Source organism: Schistocerca gregaria, unplaced genomic scaffold (assembly GCF_023897955.1).
Source record: "Schistocerca gregaria isolate iqSchGreg1 unplaced genomic scaffold, iqSchGreg1.2 ptg000169l, whole genome shotgun sequence".
Classification (NCBI taxonomy): Eukaryota; Metazoa; Arthropoda; class Insecta; order Orthoptera; family Acrididae; genus Schistocerca; species Schistocerca gregaria.
Genome location: NW_026061724.1, coordinates 12,038,943 through 12,058,409, shown reverse-complemented (window position 1 = coordinate 12,058,409; position 19,467 = coordinate 12,038,943).

Genomic DNA, 19,467 nt, shown 5'->3' with positions numbered 1-19,467 from the left:
GTATTCAGTCCCGATGCAATTTCTGTGTTTCGTCAACAGTCTGATAGTCCACAGACTACAGATTGCCTCCAGATGTGCATCGGAATCTACTACTGGTCTTCCAGGGAACGATCAAAGCGTAGACAGTTTGAGACATTACTCCCATGGAAGAAAGTGTTCATGGTGACTGTTGTATTCAATCCCAATGCAATATCTGTGTTTCATCAGCTCTCTGATAGTCCACAGATTACACAATGCCTCCAGATGTGCATCGGAAACTACTACTGGTCTTCCAGGGAATGATCAAAGCGTAGACTGTTTGAGACATGACTCTTATGGAGGAGAGTGCGCATGGTGATTGTTGTATTCAATCCCGATGCAATTTCTGTGTTTCATCAGAACTCTGATAGTCCACAGATTACAGAATGCCTCCAGATGTGCATCGGAAACTACTACTGGTCTTCCAGGGAACGATCAAAGCGTAGACTGTTAGAGACATTACTCCCATGGAGGAAAGTGCGCTTGGTGACTGCTGTATTCAATCCCGAAGCAATTTCTGTGTTTCATATACATTCTGACAGTCCACAGATTACAGAATGCCTCCAGATGTGCATCGTAGACTACTACTGGTCTTCGAGGGACGTTCAAAGCGTAGACTATTTGAGACATTACTCCCATGGAGGAAAGTGCTCATGGTGACTGTTGTATTCAATCCCGATGCAATTTCTGTGTTTCATCAGCACTCTGATAGTCCACAGATTACAGAATGCCTCCAGATGTGCATCGGAAACTACTACTGGTCTTCCAGGGAACGATCAAAGCGTAGACTGTATGAGACATTACTCCCATGGGGGAAAGTGCGCATGGTGACTGTTGTATTCAATCCCGATGCAATTTCTGTGTTTCATCGACACTCTGATTGTCCACAGATTGCAGAATGCCTCCAGATGTGCATCGGAAACTACTTCTGGTCTTCAAGGGAATGATCAATGTGTAGTCTGTTTGAGACATTACTTTTATGGAGGAAAGTGCGCATGGTGACTGGGGTATTCAATCCAGATGCAATTTCTGTGTTTCATCAACACTCTGATAGTCCACAGAATACAGAATGCCTCCAGATGTGCATCTGAAACTACTACTGGTCTTCCAGGGAACGATCAAAACGTAAATTCTTTAAGACATTACTCCCATGGAGGAAAGTGAGCATGGTGACTGTTGTATTCAATCCCGATGCAATTTCTGTGTTTCATCAACACTCTGATAGTCCACAGATTACAGATTGTCTCCAGATGTGCATCTGGAACTACTACTGGCCTTCCAGGGAACGATCAACGCGTAGACAGTTTGAGACATTACTCCCATGGAGGAAAGTGCTCATGGTGACGGTTGTATTCAATCCCGATGCATTTTCTGTGTTTCATCAGCACTCTGATAGTCCACAGATTACAGAATGCCTCCAGATGTGCATCGGAAACTACTACTGTTCTTCCTGGGAACGATCAATACGTAGACTGCCTGAGACATTACTCCCATGGAGGAAAGTGCGCATGGTGACTGTTGTATTCAATCCCGATGCAATTTCTGTGTTTCATCAACACTCTGATTGTAAACAGATTACAGAATGTCTCCAGATGTGCATCAGAAACTACTTCTGGTCTTCCAGGGTAGGTCAAAGAATAGACTGTTTGAGAAATTACTCCAATGGAGGAATGTGCGCATGGTGCCTTTTGTATTTAATCCCGATGCAATTTCTGTGTTTCATCAACAGTCTGATAGTCCACAGAATACACTATGCCTCCAGATGTGCATCGTAAACTACTACTGGTCTTCCAGGGACCGATCAAATCGTAGACTGTTAGAGACATTACTCCCATGGAGGAAAGTGCGCATGGTGACTGCTGTATTCAATCCCGATGCAATTTCTGTGTTTCATCAACACTCTGATAGTCCACAGATTACAGATTGTCTCCAGATGTGCATCTGGAACTACTACTGGCCTTCCAGGGAACGATCAAAACGTAGACAGTTTGAGACATTACTCCCATGGAAGAAAGTGTTCATTTTTGACTGTTGTATTCAATCCCAATGCAATTTCTGTGTTTCATCAGCACTCTGATAGTCCACAGATTACAGAATGCCTCCAGATGTGCATCGGAAACTACTACTGGTCTTCCAGGGAACGATCAAAGCGTAGACTGTATGAGACATTACTCCCATGGGGGAAAGTGCGCATGGTGACTGTTGTATTCAATCCCGATGCAATTTCTGTGTTTCATCGACACTGTGATTGTCCACAGATTGCAGAATGCCTCCAGATGTGCATCGGAAACTACTTCTGGTCTTCAAGGGAATGATCAATGTGTAGTCTGTTTGAGACATTACTTTTATGGAGGAAAGTGCGCATGGTGACTGGGGTATTCAATCCAGATGCAATTTCTGTGTTTCATCAACACTCTGATAGTCCACAGAATACAGAATGCCTCCAGATGTGCATCTGAAACTACTACTGGTCTTCCAGGGAACGATCAAAACGTAAATTCTTTAAGACATTACTCCCATGGAGGAAAGTGCGCATGGTGACTGTTGTATTCAATCCCGATGCAATTTCTGTGTTTCATCAACACTCTGATAGTCCACAGATTACAGATTGTCTCCAGATGTGCATCTGGAACTACTACTGGCCTTCCAGGGAACGATCAACGCGTAGACAGTTTGAGACATTACTCCCATGGAGGAAAGTGCTCATGGTGACGGTTGTATTCAATCCCGATGCATTTTCTGTGTTTCATCAGCACTCTGATAGTCCACAGATTACAGAATGCCTCCAGATGTGCTTCGGAAACTACTACTGTTCTTCCTGGGAACGATCAATACGTAGACTGCCTGAGACATTACTCCCATGGAGGAAAGTGCGCATGGTGACTGTTGTATTCAATCCCGATGCAATTTCTGTGTTTCATCAACACTCTGATTGTCCACAGATTACAGAATGCCTCCAGATGTGCATCAGAAACTACTTCTGGTCTTCCAGGGTAGGTCAAAGAATAGACTGTTTGAGAAATTACTCCAATGGAGGAATGTGCGCATGGTGCCTTTTGTATTTAATCCCGATGCAATTTCTGTGTTTCATCAACAGTCTGATAGTCCACAGAATACACTATGCCTCCAGATGTGCATCGTAAACTACTACTGGTCTTCCAGGGACCGATCAAATCGTAGACTGTTAGAGACATTACTCCCATGGAGGAAAGTGCGCATGGTGACTGCTGTATTCAATCCCGATGCAATTTCTGTGTTTCATCAACACTCTGATAGTCCACAGATTACAGATTGTCTCCAGATGTGCATCTGGAACTACTACTGGAATTCCAGGGAACGATCAAAGCGTAGACTGTATGAGACATTACTCCCATGGGGGAAAGTGCGCATGGTGACTGTTGTATTCAATCCCGATGCAATTTCTGTGTTTCATCGACACTGTGATTGTCCACAGATTGCAGAATGCCTCCAGATGTGCATCGGAAACTACTACTGGTCTTCAAGGGAATGATCAAAGTGTAGTCTGTTTCAGACATTACTTTTATGGAGGAAAGTGCGCATGGTGACTGGGGTATTCAATCCAGATGCAATTTCTGTGTTTCATCAACACTCTGATAGTCCACAGAATACAGAATGCCTCCAGATGTGCATCTGAAACTACTACTGGTCTTCCAGGAAACGATCAAAACGTAAATTCTTTATGACTTTACTCCCATGGAGGAAAGTGCGCATGGTGACTGTTGTATTCAATCCCGATGCAATTTCTGTGTTTCATCAACACTCTGATAGTCCACAGATTACAGATTGTCTCCAGATGTGCATCTGGACTTACTACTGGCCATCCAGGGAACGATCAACGCGTAGACAGTTTGAGACATTACTCCCATGGAGGAAAGTGCTCATGGTGACAGTTGTATTCAATCCCGATGCATTTTCTGTGTTTCATCAGCACTCTGATAGTCCACAGATTACAGAATGCCTCCAGATGTGCATCGGAAACTACTACTGTTCTTCCTGGGTACGATCAATACGTAGACTGTCTGAGAAATTACTCCCATGGAGGAAAGTGCGCATGGTGACTGTTGTATTCAATCCCGATGCAATTTCTGTGTTTCATCAACACTCTGATTGTCCACAGATTACAGAATGCCTCCAGATGTGCATCGGAAACTACTTCTGGTCTTCCAGGGTAGGTCAAAGAATAGACTGTTTGAGAAATTACTCCAATGGAGGAATGTGCGCATGGTGCCTGTTGTATTCAATCCCGATGCAATTTCTGTGTTTCATCAACAGTCTGATAGTCCACAGATTACAGAATGCCTCCAGATGTGCATCGTAAACTACTACTGGTCTTCCAGGGAACGATCAAAGCGTAGACTGTTTGAGACATTACTCCCATGGAGGAAAGTGCGCATGGTGACTGTTGTATTCAATCCCCATGCAAATTCTGTATTTTATCAACACTCTGATAGTCCACAGATTACAGATTGTCTCCAGATGTGCATCTGGAACTACTACTGGTCTTCCAGGGAACTATCAAAGCGTAGACTGTTTGAGACATTACTCCCATGGAGGAAAGTGCTCATGCTGACTGTTGTATTCAATCCCGATGCAATTTCTGTGTTTCATCAGCACTCTGATAGTCCACAGATTACAGAATGCCTCCAGATGTGCATCGGAAACTACTACTGGTCTTCCAGGGACCGATCAAATCGTAGACTGTTAGAGACATTACTCCCATGGAGGAAAGTGCGCATGGTGACTGCTGTATTCAATCCCGATGCAATTTCTGTGTTTCATCAACACTCTGATAGTCCACAGATTACAGATTGTCTCCAGATGTGCATCTGGAACTTCTACTGGTCTTCCAGGGAACGATCAAAGCGTAGACAGTTTGAGACATTACTCCCATGGAGGAAAGTGCTCATGATGACTGTTGTATTCAATCCCGATGCAATTTCTGTGTTTCATCAACATTCTGATAGTCCACAGGTTACAGAATGCCTCCAGATGTGCATCGGAAACTACTTCTGGTCTTCCAGGGTAGGTCAAAGAATAGACTGTTTGAGACATTACTCCCAAGGAGGAATGTGCGCATGGTGCCTGTTGTATTCAATCCCGATGCAATTTCTGTGTTTTGTCAACAGTCTGATAGTCCACAGATTACAGAATGCCTCCAGATGTGCATCGGAAAATACTACTGGTCTTCCAGGGAACGATCAAAGCGTAGACAGTTTGAGACATTACTCCCATGGAAGAAAGTGTTCATGGTGACTGTTGTATTCAATCCCAATGCAATTTCTGTGTTTCATCAGCACTCTGATAGTCCATAGATTACACAATGCCTCCAGATGTGCATCGGAAACTACTACTGGTTTTCCAGGGAATGATCAAAGCGTAGACTGTTTGAGACATTACTCTTATGGAGGAGAGTGCGCATGGTGATTGTTGTATTCAATCCCGATGCAATTTCTGTGTTTCATAAGAACTCTGATAGTCCACAGATTACAGAACGCCTCCAGATGTGCATCGGAAACTACTACTGGTCTTCCAGGGAACGATCAAAACGTAGACTGTTAGAGACATTACTCCCATGGAGGAAAGTGCGCTTGGTGACTGCTGTATTCAATCCCGAAGCAATTTCTGTGTTTCATATACACTCTGACAGTCCACAGATTACAGAATGCCTCCAGATGTGCATCGTAGACTACTACTGGTCTTCGAGGGACGTTCAAAGCGTAGACTATTTGAGACATTACTCCCATGGAGGAAAGTGCTCATGGTGACTGTTGTATTCAATCCCCATGCAATTTCTGTGTTTCATCAGCACTCTGATAGTCCACAGATTACAGAATGCCTCCAGATGTGCATCTGAAACTACTACTGGTCTTCCAGGGAGCGATCAAAACGTAAATTCTTTAAGACATTACTCCCATGGAGGAAAGTGCGCATGGTGACTGTTGTATTCAATCCCGATGCAATTTCTGTGTTTCATCAACACTCTGATAGTCCACAGATTACAGATTGTTTCCAGAAGTGCATCTGGAACTACTACTGGCCTTCCAGGGAACGATCAACGCGTGGACAGTTTGAGACATTACTCCCATGGAGGAAAGTGCTCATGGTGACGGTTGTATTCAATCCCGATGCATTTTCTGTGTTTCATCAGCACTCTGATAGTCCACAGATTACAGAATGCCTCCAGATGTGCATCGGAAACTACTACTGTTCTTCCTGGGAACGATCAATACGTAGACTGTCTGAGACATTACTCCCATGGAGTAAAGTGCGCATGGTGACTGTTGTATTCAATCCCGATGCAATATCTGTGTTTCATCAAAACTCTGATTGTCCACAGATTACAGAATGCCTCCAGATGTGCATCGGAAATTACTTCTGGTCTTCCAGGGTAGGTCAAAGAATAGACTGTTTGAGAAATTACCCCAATGGAGGAATGTGCGCATGGGGCCTGTTGTATTCAATCCCGATGCAATTTCTGTGTTTCATCAACAGTCTGATAGTCCACAGATTACAGAATGCCTCCAGATGTGCATCGGAAAATACTACTGGTCTTCCAGGGAACGATCAAAGCGTAGACTGTTAGAGACATTACTCCCATGGAGGAAAGAGCGCATGGTGACTGCTGTATTCAATCCCGAAGCAATTTCTGTGTTTCATAAACACTCAGACAGTCCACAGATTACAGAATGCCTCCAGATGTGCATCGGAGACTACTACTGGTCTTCCAGGGACGTTCAAAGCGTAGACTTTTTGAGACATTACTCCCATGGAGGAAAGAGCTCATGGTGACTGTTGTATTCAATCCCGATGCAATTTCTGTGTTTCATCAGCACTCTGATAGTCCACAGATTACAGAATGCTTCCAGATGTCCATCGGAAACTACTACTGGTCTTCCTGGGAACGATCAAAGCGTAGACTGTATGAGACATTAGTCCCATGGGGGGAAGTGCGCTTGGTGACTGTTGTATTCAATCCCGATGCAATTTCTGTGTTTCAACAACATTCTGATTGTCCACAGCTTGCAGAATGCCTCCAGATGTGCATCGGAAACTACTACTGGTCTTCAAGGGAATGATCAAAATGTAGTCTGTTTGAAACATTACTTTTATGGAGGAAAGTGCGCATGGTGACTGGGGTATTCAATCCAGATGCAATTTCTGTGTTTCATAAACACTCTGATAGTCCACAGAATATAGAATGCCTCCAGATGTGCATCGGAAACTACTACTGGTCTTCCAGGGAACGATCAAAACCTAAACTCTTTAAGACATTACTCCCATGGGGGAAAGTGCGCATGGTGACTGTTGTATTCAATCCCGATGCAATTTGTGTGTTTCATCAACACTCTGATAGTCCACAGATTACAGATTGTCTCCAGATGTGCATCGGAAACTACTTCTGGTCTTCCAGGGTAGGTCAAAGAATAGACTGTTTGAGACATTACTCCCATGGAGGAATGTGCGCATGGTGCCTGTTGTATTCAATCCCGATGCAATTTCTGTGTTTCATCAACAGTCTGATAGTCCACAGATTACAGATTGTCTCCAGATGTGCATCTGGAACTACTACTGGCCTTCCAGGGAACGATCAACGCGTAGACAGTTTGAGACATTACTCCCATGGAGGAAAGTGCTCATGGTGACGGTTGTATTCAATCCCGATGCATTTTCTGTGTTTCATCAGCACTCTGATTGTCCACAGATTGCAGAATGCCTCCAGATGTGCATCGGAAACTACTACTGTTCTTCCTGGGAACGATCAATACGTAGGCTGTCTGAGACATTACTCCCATGGAGGAAAGTGCCATGGTGACTGTTGTATTCAATCCCGACGCAATTTCTGTGTTTCATCAACACTCTGATTGTCCACAGATTACAGATTGCCTCCAGATGTGCATCGGAAACTACTTCTGGTCTTCCAGGGTAGGTCAAACAATAGACTGTTTGAGACATTACTCCCAAGGAGGAATGTGCGCATGGTGCCTGTTGTATTCAATCCCGATGCAATTTCTGTGTTTCGTCAACAGTCTGATAGTCCACAGATTACAGAATGCCTCCAGATGTGCATCGGAAACTACTACTGGTCTTCCAGGGAACGATCAAAGCGTAGACAGTTTGAGACATTACTCCCATGGAAGAAAGTGTTCATGGTGACTGTTGTATTCAATCCCAATGCAATTTCTGTGTTTCATCAGCACTCTGATAGTCCACAGATTACACAATGCCTCCAGATGTGCATCGGAAACTACTACTGGTTTTCCAGGGAATGACCAAAACGTAGACGGTTTGAGACATTACTCTTATGGAGGAGAGTGCGCATGGTGATTGTTGTATTAAATCCCGATGCAATTTCTGTGTTTCATTTGAACTCTGATAGTCCAAAGATTACAGAACGCCTCCAGATGTGCATCGGAAACTACTACTGGTCTTCCAGGGAACGATCAAAGCGTAGACTGTTAGAGACATTACTCCCATGGAGGAAAGTGCGCTTGGTGACTGCTGTATTCAATCCCGAAGCAATTTCTGTGTTTCATATACACTCTAACAGTCCACAGATTACAGAATGCCTCCAGATGTGCATCGTAGACTACTACTGGTCTTCGAGGGACGTTCAAAGCGTAGACTATTTGAGACATTACTCCCATGGAGGAAAGTGCTCATGGTGACTGTTGTATTCAATCCCCATGCAATTTCTGTGTTTCATCAGCACTCTGATAGTCCACAGATTACAGAATGCCTCCAGATGTGCATCTGAAACTACTACTGGTCTTCCAGGGAACGATCAAAACGTAAATTCTTCAAGACATTACTCCCATGGAGGAAAGTGCGCATGGTGCCTGTTGTATTCAATCCCGATGCTATTTCTGTGTTTCATCAACACTCTGATAGTCCACAGATTACAGATTGTTTCCAGATGTGCATCTGGAACTACTACTGGCCTTCCAGGGAACGATCAACGCGTAGACAGTTTGAGACATTACTCCCATGGAGGAAAGTGCTCATGGTGACGGTTGTATTCAATCCCGATGCATTTTCTGTGTTTCATCAGCACTCTGATAGTCCACAGATTACAGAATGCCTCCAGATGTGCATCGGAAACTACTACTGTTCTTCCTGGGAACGATCAATACGTAGACTGTCTGAGACATTACTCCCATGGAGGAAAGTGCGCATGGTGACTGTTGTATTCAATCCCGATGCAATTTCTGTGTTTCATCAACACTCTGATTGTCCACAGATTACAGAATGCCTCCAGATGTGCATCGGAAACTACTTCTGGTCTTCCAGGGTAGGTCAAAGAATAGACTGTTTGAGACATTACTCCCATGGAGGAATGTGCGCATGGTGCCTGTTGTATTCAATCCCGATGCAATTTCTGTGTTTCATCAACAGTCTGATAGTCCACAGATTACAGAATGCCTCCTGATGTGCATCGAAAACTACTACTGGTCTTCCAGGGAACGATCAAAGCGTAGACAGTTTGAGACATTACTCCCATGGAGGAAAGTGCTCATTTAGACTGTTGTATTCAATCCCGATGCAATTTCTGTGTTTCATAAGCACTCCGATAGTCCACAGACTACAGAATGCCTCCAGAAGTGCATCGGAAACTACTACTGGTCTTCCTGGGAACTATCAAAGCGTAGACTGTCTGAGACATTATTCCCATGGAGTAAAGTGCGCATGGTGACTGTTGTATTCAATCCCGATGCAATTTCTGCGCTTCATCAACACTCTGATTGTCCACAGATTACAGAATGCCTCCAGATGTCCATCAGAAACTACTTCTGGTCTTCCAGGGTAGATCAAAGGATAGACTGTTTGAGACAGTACTCCCATGGAGGAAAGTGCGCATGGCGCCTGTTGTATTCAATCCCGATGCAATTTCTGTGTTTCATCAACAGTCTGATAGTCCACAGATTACAGAATGCCTCCAGATGTGCATCGAAAACTACTACTGGTGTTGCAGGGAACGATCAAAGCGTAGACTGTTAGAGACATTACTCATATGGAGGAAAGTGCGCATGGTGACTGCTGTATTCAATCCCGATGCAATTTCTGTGTTTCACAAACAGTCTGACAGTCCACAGATTACAGAATGAGTCCAGATGTGCATCGGAAACTACTACTGGTCTTCCAGGGAACGATCAAAGCATACACTGTTAGAGACATTACTCCCATTGAGGAAAGTGCGCATGGTGACTGCTGTATTCAATCACAGAGCAATTTCTGTGTTTCATAAACACTCTGACAGTCCACAGATTACAGAATGCCTATAGATGTGCATCGGAAACTAACACTGGTCTTCCAGGGACGATGAAAGCGTAGACTATTTGAGACATTACTCCCATGGAGGAAAGTGCGCATGGTGACTGTTGTATTCAATCCCGATGCAATTTCTGTGTTTCATCATCTCTCTGATAGTCCACAGATTACAGATTGTCTCCAGATGTGCATCGTAAACTACTACTGGTCTTCCTGGGAACGATCAAAGCGTAGATTGTTTCAGACGTTACTCCCATGGAGGAAAGTGCGCATGGTGACTGTTGTATTCAATCCCGATGCAATTTCTGTGTTTCATCAACGGTCTGATGGTCCACAGACTACAGAATGCCTCCAGATGTGCATCGGAATCTGCTACTGGTCTTCCAGGGAACGATCAAAGCTTAGACTGTTTGAGACATTACTCCCATGGAGGTAAGTGCGCATTGAGACTGTTGTACTCAATCGCGATGCAATTTCTGTGTTTCATCAACAGTCTGATATTCCACAGATTACAGAATGCCTCCAGATGTTCATCGGAAACTACTACTGGTCTTCCAGGGAACGATAAAAAAATGTCTGAGACATTATTCCCATGGAGGAAAGAGCTAATGGTGACTGTTGTATTCAATCCCGATGTAATTTCTGTGTCTCATCAACACTCTGAGAGTCCACAGATTACAGAATTCCTCCAGATGTGCATCGCAAACTACTACTGGTCTTGCAGGGAACGATCAAAGCGTAGAATGTTAGAGACATTACTCATATGGAGGAAAGTGCGCATGGTGACTGCTGTATATAATCCCGATGCGGATTCTGTGTTTCATCAACACTCTGATAGTCCACAGATTACAGAATGCCTCCAGATGTGCATCGGAAACTACTACTGGTCTGCCTGGGAACGATCAAAGGGTAGACTGTTTCAGACGTTACTCCCATGGAGGAAAGTGGGCATGGGGACTGTTATATTCAATCCCGATGCATTTTCTGTGTTTCATCAGCACTCTGATAGTCCACAGATTACAGAATGCCTCCAGATGTGCATCGGAAACTACTACTGTTCTTCCTGGGAACGATCAATACGTAGACTGTCTGAGACATTACTCCCATGGAGGAAAGTGCGCATGGTGACTGTTGTATTCAATCCCGATGCAATTTCTGTGTTTCATCAACACTCTGATTGTCCACAGATTACAGAATGCCTCCAGATGTGCATCGGAAACTACTTCTGGTCTTCCAGGGTAGGTCAAAGAATAGACTGTTTGAGACATTACTCCCATGGAGGAATGTGCGCATGGTGCCTGTTGTATTCAATCCCGATGCAATTTCTGTGTTTCATCAACAGTCTGATAGTCCACAGATTACAGAATGCCTCCTGATGTGCATCGAAAACTACTACTGGTCTTCCAGGGAACGATCAAAGCGTAGACAGTTTGAGACATTACTCCCATGGAGGAAAGTGCTCATTTAGACTGTTGTATTCAATCCCGATGCAATTTCTGTGTTTCATAAGCACTCCGATAGTCCACAGACTACAGAATGCCTCCAGAAGTGCATCGGAAACTACTACTGGTCTTCCTGGGAACTATCAAAGCGTAGACTGTCTGAGACATTATTCCCATGGAGTAAAGTGCGCATGGTGACTGTTGTATTCAATCCCGATGCAATTTCTGCGCTTCATCAACACTCTGATTGTCCACAGATTACAGAATGCCTCCAGATGTCCATCAGAAACTACTTCTGGTCTTCCAGGGTAGATCAAAGGATAGACTGTTTGAGACAGTACTCCCATGGAGGAAAGTGCGCATGGCGCCTGTTGTATTCAATCCCGATGCAATTTCTGTGTTTCATCAACAGTCTGATAGTCCACAGATTACAGAATGCCTCCAGATGTGCATCGAAAACTACTACTGGTGTTGCAGGGAACGATCAAAGCGTAGACTGTTAGAGACTTTACTCATATGGAGGAAAGTGCGCATGGTGACTGCTGTATTCAATCCCGATGCAATTTCTGTGTTTCACAAACAGTCTGACAGTGCACAGATTACAGAATGAGTCCAGATGTGCATCGGAAACTACTACTGGTCTTCCAGGGAACGATCTAAGCATACACTGTTAGAGACATTACTCCCATTGAGGAAAGTGCGCATGGTGACTGCTGTATTCAATCACGAAGCAATTTCTGTGTTTCATAAACACTCTGACAGTCCACAGATTACAGAATGCCTATAGATGTGCATCGGAAACTAACACTGGTCTTCCAGGGACGATCAAAGCGTAGACTATTTGAGACATTACTCCCATGGAGGAAAGTGCGCATGGTGACTGTTGTATTCAATCCCGATGCAATTTCTGTGTTTCATCATCTCTCTGATAGTCCACAGATTACAGATTGTCTCCAGATGTGCATCGTAAACTACTACTGGTCTTCCTGGGAACGATCAAAGCGTAGATTGTTTCAGACGTTACTCCCATGGAGGAAAGTGCGCATGGTGACTGTTGTATTCAATCCCGATGCAATTTCTGTGTTTCATCAACGGTCTGTTGGTCCACAGACTACAGAATGCCTCCAGATGTGCATCGGAATCTGCTACTGGTCTTCCAGGGAACGATCAAAGCTTAGACTGTTTGAGACATTACTCCCATGGAGGTAAGTGCGCATTGAGACTGTTGTACTCAATCCCGATGCAATTTCTGTGTTTCATCAACAGTCTGATATTCCACAGATTACAGAATGCCTCCAGATGTTCATCGGAAGCTACTACTGGTCTTCCAGGGAACGATAAAAAAATGTCTGAGACATTATTCCCATGGAGGAAAGAGCTAATTGTGACTGTTGTATTCAATCCCGATGTAATTTCTGTGTCTCATCAACACTCTGAGAGTCCACAGATTACACAATTCCTCCAGATGTGCATCGCAAACTACTACTGGTCTTGCAGGGAACGATCAAAGCGTAGAATGTTAGAGACATTACTCATATGGAGGAAAGTGCGCATGGTGACTGCTGTATATAATCCCGATGCGGATTCTGTGTTTCATCAACACTCTGATAGTCCACAGATTACAGAATGCCTCCAGATGTGCATCGGAAACTACTACTGGTCTGCCTGGGAACGATCAAAGGGTAGACTGTTTCAGACGTTACTCCCATGGAGGAAAGTGGGCATGGGGACTGTTATATTCAATCCCGATGCAATTTCTGTGATTCATCAACACTTTGAAGGTCCACAGATTACAGAATGCCTCCAGATGTGCATCGGAAACAACTACTGGTCTTCCAGGGAAAGATTAAAGCGTAGACTGTTTCAGACATTACTCCCATGGAGGAAAGTGCGCAAGTTGACTGTTGTATTCAATCCCGATGCAATTTTTTGTGTTTCATCAACACTCTGATAGTCCACAGGTTACAGAATGCCTCCAGATGTGCATCGGAAACTACTTTTGGCCTTCCAGGGTAGATCAAAGAATAGACTGCTTGAGACATTACTCCCATGGAGGAAAGTGCGGATGGAGACTGTTGTATTCACTCCATATGCAATTTCTGTGTTTCAACAACTCTTTGTAGGACCACAGATTACAGAATGCCTCCAGATGTGCATCGGAAACTAGTAGAGGTCTTCCTGGGAACGATCAAAGCGTAGACTGTCTGAGACATTACTCCCATGGAGGAAAGTGCGCATGGTGACTGTTGTATTCAATCCCGATGCAATTTCCTTGTTTCAACAACACTCTGATATTCCACAGATTACAGAATGCCTCCAGATGTGCATCGGAAACTACTACTGGTCTTCCAGGGAACGATCAAAGCGTAGACTGTGTGAGGCATTACTCCCATGGAGGAAAGTGCGCGTGGTGACTGTTGTATTCAATCCCGATGCAATTTCTGTGTTTCATCAACACTCTGATAGTCCACAGATTACAGAATGCCTCCAGATGTGCATCGGAAACTACTAATGGTCTTCCAGGGAACGATCAAATCGTAAACTCTTTAAGACATTACTCCCATGGAGGAAAGTGCACATTGTGACTGCTGTATTCAATCCCGATGCATTTTCTGTGTTTCATCAACACTCTGATAGTCCACAGATTACAGAATGCCTCCAGATGAGCATCGGAAAGTACTACTGGTCTTCCTGGGAACGATCAAAGCGTAGACTGTCTGAGACATTACTCCCATGGAGGAAAGTGCGCATGGTGACTGTTGTATTCAATCCCGATGCAATTTCTGTGTTTCATCAACTGTCTGATAGTCCACAGATTATAGAATGCCTCCAGATGTGCATCGGAAACTACTACTGGTCTTCCAGTGAACGATCAAAGCGTAGACAGTTTGAGACATTACTCCCATAGAGGAAAGTGCGCATGGTAACTGTTGTATTCAATCCCGATGCAATTTCTGTGTTTCATGAGCAGTCTGATAGTCCAGAGATTACAGGATGCCTCCAGATGTATATCGGAAACTACTACTGGTCTTCCTGGGAACAATCAAATCGTAAAGTGTCTGAGACATTACTCCCATGGTTGAAAGTGCACATGGTGACTGTTGCATTCAATCCCGATGCAATTTCTGTGTTTCATCAACTGTCTGATTGTCCACAGACTACAGAATGCCTCCCGATATGCATCGGAAACTACTACTGGTCTTCCAGGGAACGATCAAAGCGTAGGCTGTTTGAGACATTACTCTCATGCAGGAAAGTGCGCATGGTGAATGTTGTATTCAATCCCGATGCGATTTCTGTGTTTCATCAACATTCTGATAGTCCACAGATTACAGAATGCCTCCAGATGTGCATCGGAAACTACTACTGGTCTTCCAGGGAACGATCAAATCGTAAACTCTTTAAGACATTACTCCCATGGAGGAAAGTGCACATGGTGACTGCTGTATTCCATCCCGATGCATTTTCTGTGTTTCATCAACACTCTGATAGTCCACAGATTACAGAATGAGTCCAAATGTGCATCGGAAACTACTACTGGTCTTCCTGGGACGATCAAAGCGTAGACTGTCTGAGACATTACTCCCATGGAGGTAAGTGCGCATTGAGACTGTTGTATTCAATCCCGATGCAATTTCTGTGTTTCATCAACAGTCTGATATTCCACAGATTACAGAATGAATCCAGATATTCATCGGAAACCACTACTGGTCTTCCAGGGAAAGATAAAAAAATATCTGACACATTATTCCCATGGCGGAAAGAGCTCATGGTGACTGTTGTATTCAATCCCGATGTAATATCTGTGTCTCATCAACACTCTGATAGTCCACAGATTACAGAATTCCTCCAGATGTGCATCGGAAACTACTATTGGTCTTGCAGGGAACGATCAAATCGTAGACTGTTAGAGACATTACTCAAATGGAGGAAAGTGCGCATGGTGACTGCTGTATATAATCCCGATGCGGATTATGTGTTTCATCAACACTCTGATAAACCACAGATTACAGAATGCCTCCAGATGTGCATCGGAAACTACTACTGGTCTTCCTGGGAACGATCAAAGGTTAGACTGTTTCAGACGTTACTCCCATGGAGGAAAGTGGGCATGGGGACTGTTATATTCAATCCCGATGCAATTTTTGTGATTCATCAACACTTTGAAGGTCCACAGATTACAGAATTACTCCAGATGTGCATCGGAAACTACTACTGGTCTTCCAGGGAACGATCAAAGCGTAGCCTGTTTGAGAATTACCCTCTTGGAGGAAAGTGCGGATTGTTTACTTGTATTCACTCCAAATGCAATATCTGTGTTTCAGCAATACTTTGAAGTTCCACAGATTACAGAATGCCTCCAGATGTGCATCGGAAACTACTACTGGTCTTCCAGGGAAAGATTAAAGCGTAGACTGTTTCAGACATTACTCCCATGGAGGAAAGTGCGCATGGTGACTGTTGTATTTAATCCCGAGGCAATTTCTGTGATTCATCAACACTTTGAAGGTCCACAGATTACAGAATTTCTCCAGATGTGCATCGGATACTGCTACTGGTCTTCCAGGGAACGATCAAAGCGTAGCCTGTTTGAGAATTACCCTCTTGGAGGAAAGTGCGGATTGTTTACTTGTATTCACTCCAAATGCAATATCTGTGTTTCAGCAATACTTTGAAGTTCCACAGGTTACAGAATGCCTCCAGATGTGCATCGGAAACTACTTTTGGTCTTCCAGGGTAGATCAAAGAATTGACTGTTTGAGACATTACTCCCATGGAGGAAAGTGCGGATGGAGACTGTTGTATTCACCCCATATGCAATTTCTGTGTTTCATCAACACTTTGTAGGACCACAGATTACAGAATGACTCCAGATGTGCATCTTAAACTACTACTGGTCTTCCAGGGAACAATCAAACCGCAGACTGTTTGAGACATTACTCCCATTGAGGAAAGTGTGCATGGTGACAGTTGTACTCAATCTCGATGCATTTTCTGTGTTTCATCAACACTCTGATAGTCCACAGATTACAGAATATCTCCAGATGTGCATCGGAAACTACTACAGCTCTTCCTGGGAACGATCAAAGCGTAGACTGTCTGAGACATTACTCCCATGTAGGAAAGTGCGCATGGTGACTGTTGTATTCAATCCCGATGCAATTTCTGTGTTTCAACAACACTCTGATAGTCCACAGATTACAGAATGCCTCCAGATGTGCATCGGAAACTACTACTGGTCTTCCAGGGAACGATCAAAGCGTAGACTGTTAGAGACATTACTCCCAAGGAGGAAAGTGAGCATGGTGACTGCTGTATACAATCCCGATGCAGATTCTGTGTTTCATCAACACTCTGATAGTCCACAGTTTACAGAATACCTCCAGATGTGCATCGGAAACTACCACTGGTCTTCCAGGGAACGATCAAAGAGTAGACTGTTTGAGACATTACTCCCATGGAGGAAAGTGCGCGTGGAGACTGTTGTATTCAATCCCGATGCAATTTCTGTGTTTCATCAACACTCTGATAGTCCACAGATTACAGAATACCTCCAGATGTGCATCGGAAACTACTAATGGTCTTATAGGGAACGATCAAAGCGTTAACTGTTTGAGACAATACTCCCATGGTTGAAAGTGCACATGGTGACTGTTGCATTCAATCCCGATGCAATTTCTGTGTTTCATCAACAGTCTGATTGTCCACAGACTACAGAATGCCTCCAGATATGCATCGAAAACTACTACTGGTCTTCCAGGGAACGATCAAAGCGTAGGCTGTTTGAGACATTACTCTCATGCAGGAAAGTGCGCATGGTGAATGTTGTATTCAATCCCGATGCAATTTCTGTGTTTCATCAACATTCTGATTGTCCACAGATTACAGAATGCCTCCAGATGTGCATCGGAAACTACTACTGGTCTTCCTGGGAACGATCAAATCGTAAACTCTTTAAGACATTACTCCCATGGAGGAAAGTGCACATGGTGACTGCTGTATTCAATCCCGATGCATTTTCTGTGTTTCATCAACACTCTGATAGTCCACAGATTACAGAATGAGTCCAGATGTGCATCGGAAACTACTACTGGTCTTCCTGGGAACGATCAAAGCGTAGACTGTCTGAGACATTACTCCCATGGAGGAAAGTGCTCATGGTGACTGTTGTATTCAATCCCGATGCATTTTCTGTGTTTCATCAACAGTCTGATAGTCCACAGATTACAGAATGCCTCCAGATGTGCATCGGAAACTACTACTGGTCTTCCAGTTAACGATCAAAGCGTAGACAGTTTGAGACATTACTCCCATAGAGGAAAGTGCGCATGGTAACTGTTGTATTCAATCCCGATGCAATTTCTGTGTTTCATCAACAGTCTGATAGTCCACAGATTACAGAATGCCTCCAGATTTATATCGGAAACTACTACTGGTCTTCCAGGGAACGATCAAAGCGTAGACTGTTTGAGACATTACTCATAAGGAGGAAAGTGCGCATGGTGACTGTTGTATTCAATCCCGATGCAATTTCTGTGTTTCATCAACACTCCGATACTCCACAGATTACAGGATGCCTCCAGATGTGCATCGGAAACTACTGCTGGTCTTCCTAGGAACGATCAAAGCGTAAACTGTCTGAGACATTACTCCCATTGTAGAAAGTGCACATGGTGACTGTTGCATTCAATCCCGATGCAACTTCTGTGTTTCGTCAACAGTCTAATTGTCCACAGATTACAGAATGCCTCCAGATGTGCCTCGGAATCTACTACTGGTCTTCCAGGGAACGATCAAAGCTTAGACTGTTTGAGACATTGTTCCCATGGAGGTAAGTGCGCATTGAGACTGTTGTATTCAATCCCGATGCAATATCTGTGTTTCATCAACAGTCTGATATTCCACAGATTAGAGAATGCCTCCAGATGTTCATCGGAAACTACTACTGGTCTTCCAGGGAACGATAAAAAAATGTCTGAGACATTATTCCCCTGGAGGAAAGAGCTCATGGTGACTGTTGTATTCAATCCCGATGTAATTTCTGTGTCTCATCAACACTCTGATAGTCCACAGATTACAGAATTCCTCCAGATGTGCATCGGAAACTACTACTGGTCTTCCAGGGAACGATCAAAGCGTAGACTGTTAGAGACATTACTCATATGGAGGAAAGTGCGCATGGTGACTGCTGTATATAATCCCGATGCGGATTCTGTGTTTCATCAACACTCTGATAGTCCACAGATTACAGAATGAGTCCAGATGTGCATCGGAAACTACTACTGGTCTTCCTGGGAACGATCAAAGCGTAGACTGTCTGACACATTACTCCCATGGAGGAAAGTGCACATGGTGACTGTTGTATTCAATCCCGATGCAATTTCTGTGATTCATCAACACTTTGAAGGTCCACAGTTTACAGAATGCCACCAGATGTGCATCGGAAACTACTACTGGTCTTCCAGGGAACGATCAAAGCGTAGCCTGTTTGAGAATCACCCTCTTGGAGGAAAGTGCGGATTGTTTACTTGTATTCACTCCAAATGCAATATCTGTGTTTCAGCAATACTTTGAAGTTCCACAGATTACAGAATGCCTCCAGATGTGCATCGGAAACTGCTACTGGTCCTCCTGGGAACGATCAAACGGTAGACTGTTTCAGACGTTACTCCCATGGAGGAAAGTGGGCATGGGGACTGTTATATTCAATCCCGATGCA